Source organism: Pinus tabuliformis, chromosome 8 (assembly GCF_031772625.1).
Source record: "Pinus tabuliformis cultivar Carrire ecotype Pingquan chromosome 8, CPIR1, whole genome shotgun sequence".
NCBI lineage: Eukaryota > Viridiplantae > Streptophyta > Pinopsida > Pinales > Pinaceae > Pinus > Pinus tabuliformis.
The window spans coordinates 1090093725-1090097625 of NC_142294.1; the positions used below are offsets into that span (position 1 = coordinate 1090093725).

General features: G+C 43.2%; 1 pseudogene; it reads right to left on the reverse strand.

The window, feature by feature from the left end:
* Positions 1 to 2584: 2584 nt before the first annotated feature.
* On the reverse strand, positions 2585 to 3622 carry LOC149239147 (uncharacterized protein At4g15545-like; annotated as a pseudogene).
* Positions 3623 to 3901: the final 279 nt, after the last annotated feature.

Genomic DNA, 3901 nt, shown 5'->3' on the forward strand with positions numbered 1-3901 from the left:
GGTACCTATTCTGGACAGTGATCTTGTTCAACACCTGGTAGTCAATACAGAGCCTCCAGGTCCCATCCTTCTTCTGTACCAATAAAATCAGGCTCCCACAAGGTAATGAGCTTGGCCTAATGTGCCCTTTCTGCAATAGTTCCTAAATTTGCCTCCTGATCTCATCTTTCTCCAGAACAGAGTGTCGATAGATCGGCACATTGGGCAACGGTGCGCCCAGGTCAGATCGATGGAGTGCTTGACCTGACAGTGCAGAGGTACCCCTGTAGGTGAGGCGAAAATATCCCTGTACTCCTCCACAACCTTGTCCATCTGTTGTTGTTGTGCACAGGAGCCCTGCCTAGAAGCCGTGGCCACAACCTTCTTCTTTCCCTAAGGGTGAATCATAAGGAAAACAAATTTACTAGCCCAGGAAATGATCTTACTGCATTGCTTTGCAGTGATCAAAGAGATGGTGGTAGGTGGGGCTACCTCCGGTATCCTGTACAACTTATTGGTTAAGGTAATAATCACAGAGCGAGGTCTAGACTCATATACAACATGTCGCTTCCACAAGTATGGTTTTCCTAACAATACATCAAAAACTTCAAGAGGAGAAACATCACACAATACCTCATCCGCGAAGGGATTGATGTTGTAGGGAAGGCGGCACTGTTGGCTGACGTGAAGATCTCATCCTTGGTGAATCCACCCGATGGTGTATGGCTATGGATGCGTTATAGTCTTTAGGCCCAGCCGCTTCACGACCTCTACTGAAATGAGGTTCTTTTGGCTCCCGCTATCAACAATGAACTGCAACGAAGAACCCTTCACCCATATCTGTGAGTGGAAGAGGTGTTCCCCCTCAGCTGGATCTTCAGGCTCAATCTTCTAGATCTTGGTGGTGGCCATGATGGCACTGGGATCCGCATCAATGATCTGCTTCCCTTTGTCAATTCCCTTATCGGGTTCTGATTCAGAGTCAGAACATGCGTCTGATTCAGAGGCCTTCAGCTTGGCCACCAGTGACTGCTTGGCCCGACACTCACTTGTATTGTGAGTGGAGCTCTTATGGAACTCACACCATTTTCCCGTGTCCTTCTTTGTCTTCGTCATGTTTTTCTTTTCTTGCGCTTCGTCGTGTTGTCCTAGGTAGCCCCGCCTTGGCTTGGTCCTTTGTTTTGTGGTTTGGGGGTGCCTTTTCCTTGCTTTGGATTCGCAGATCCAAAGTCCCACTTCTTCTGTTTAAACTTCTGCTCAATCTTGATAGTGTACCGGTACGCCGTGCCGAGCGAGGAAATGTCTAGGAACTCCATCTCATCCTGGATGTACTTGTGTAGACAGCCACAGTACTTGAGCAGCAAATGCCACTCAATATCCTTGATACCTAGCTGGCGAAGGGTATGGAAAATATTTGTGAACTCCGGCACATCTTGGTCCCTTCCCTGTTGTAGCGTGGTCCACTTTATGTATTTATCTTCATAACTCCCAACAGGTAATATTTTTCCTTGATGGCATCTCGGAAAGAATCCCAAGTGGGTGCGGCTAAAAACAATGAGGGTTCACTCTCATCCTTTTGTTCATAGTATGTTTCCCACTAGTCCTTGACGTGTGGGGCGGCTTTGAGAAGTGCAAAAGTAATATTTTCCCGATTGGAAAAGTCATGAACTGAAAAATATCCTTCCAACAAATTTAACCATTTATCTACGGCGTCTGCATCTATCAGGCCTTCAAATATGGGAATATCGAAGTTAACTTGTACCTTAAAAGGAGTGGCACCTCCAGAGTCACTGTTGGATGAAGATGCATCGCTTGTGGGTAGTCATCGAAGGATCTAGGAAAAGTTATCCATCATCGCATCCCTCTGTCACTCGAGGGCTTCCTCGAGAAACATTTTGAAAGGATCTCCTGCCCCCTCGTCTTTCTTTTCTTTCGCCATGGGAGGTCGTCGGGTTTTACGAGGCTGATCTTGCAACGGTTCAACCAGATCGAGCCCTAACTCCTTATACCCTGACCTCGTTGGGGACATGCAAAGAAAAACAGAGAAAGAGCAAATCGCTCTGATACCACTGATTTGAACTTAAATAGGAACACAACAACTTACAGATATAATCATAAATATAGAGATACAATAGAAAAACACTTCATTTCATTAATAGAAAAATATTGAACTATGCTTACAAACAGAATGGAGATAAGATAGCTTGGGTGATGGTAGCTTATCTTTGAGAAGAGATGTGGTGACTACATGCCTCTGAACTGTGTTACAATGAGGTTCAACAACCTATTTATTATTGAGAAACAATGGAAAACCCTAAACATCCAAAAACCTAACCCTAGGAGATGAAACACCAAAACTGTGGGCCCTGTTTGGGTAAATTGGTACATCAACTTCCCGGAGTCGTAACTTTGGCATACAATCTTCATTTGGCTATTATAATACCTCATTTCGAATATCTCGAAGAGAAGGCCAAAAACAAATTGGCAAAACAATTTGGAACATTTACGTCTCTCTGTTTTCCCTAAAAATGTCGTTTAGGGTCTCAAAACGGCTTTGGAAGTTTAGGACGCGAAAAACTGCCAAAAATAGTAAATTGTGCTACAATTATGGAAACCGAAAAACTGAAAGAGACAATGTTGGGGGTCCAAGTGAAATAGGTGGGTGGCCACCAATATCCACTTGGATCATTAGTAATCCATCAAATGCAAGATATAAATTCTTGTTGTCTGAACCAAATATCTCATCAGCTTTTTGTAGGTTTTCCTCTCTGCTTTGCCGATGAGAATTTAGCTCTTTAATGTTGGCAAGGAATGCACTAAATTATTCATATGATAATCGGCTCCTAGCTTGATGGAAGAACTCATTTCCATCCACTAGTGGAGTATGCACTAGAAGTGATGGAGGGGAATATGGTGTGACTGAATGATGAGTTGGCAACAATGATGAATTAGACGTTGCAATAGATGATCTTTTGGGTGAACCAGCTGCAGATATCATCTTTTGTGTTCATGTTGGAGTATGTTGTGTTGTGAGATAGGGTGTTAATGAAAACATTTGCCCACCTTACCTTGAAGCATCAGTCTTTGCACGACTCTCTTATTTTTCAACTGAATTTTTTGTTTTTATGGTTCCATTTCCAACATGATTTTATTGTCCATTATTACTGACCTCTTCTATTAATGATGAGCTAACATATGGATTTGTGTACCCTAGTAGTGGGGTTGCCTTTCTTTCTATCGCCTCAGATTGAGGTGTTTCATCATCCTCATGAAGTGATTGCATAATTGTTTTCATGAATTCTTCCAATTTTTCCACATCTCGATTAAGCTTCTTTATAGTTGATGCCAATGTAATTATGTTATTCAAAAGTTTTCTCTACTCATCGAGTGGCCGGGAAAAGTGGTCAATGGCTTGTTGCAATGCATATCCAAGCTATGTAATTTGCTCATGGAGCTCATAGATGAGTTAATCCTTCTCAGTGAGTTTGTCTCAGAGCTTACCATTGTCTGCCTCGAGCTTTGAAACGTAGGAGGCAATGGCGATAGAGGTGATCTTCCTGGCCAAGTCCAGCTGGTCATATGGGTCTATCGGGAGCACCCTCAAGATCTCCTCTGACAGCTCGAAATCCGAATTATTTCCCATATTGCATGGCAATTGGTGATCATCTTAAGGTGAAACACTTCCATGAGGAAGCAACTGCCGTGCAGGTGAAATGCTTCCACAGTCAAGAAATGGTGATGCACTTACAAGCGAATACATGACGTCTTGACACACAACAGTTTTTTATTTGGAAGGAGGACCATGAAAATGCAGGGCGAGGATTGGCTGGGATGAACAGGGTTTTCCTAGCCCAACACCGCAAAGAAAACACCTTCAGTGTAATTACTTTGCAAGCATTGTTTATCTCTGGTCCTTCCCCAT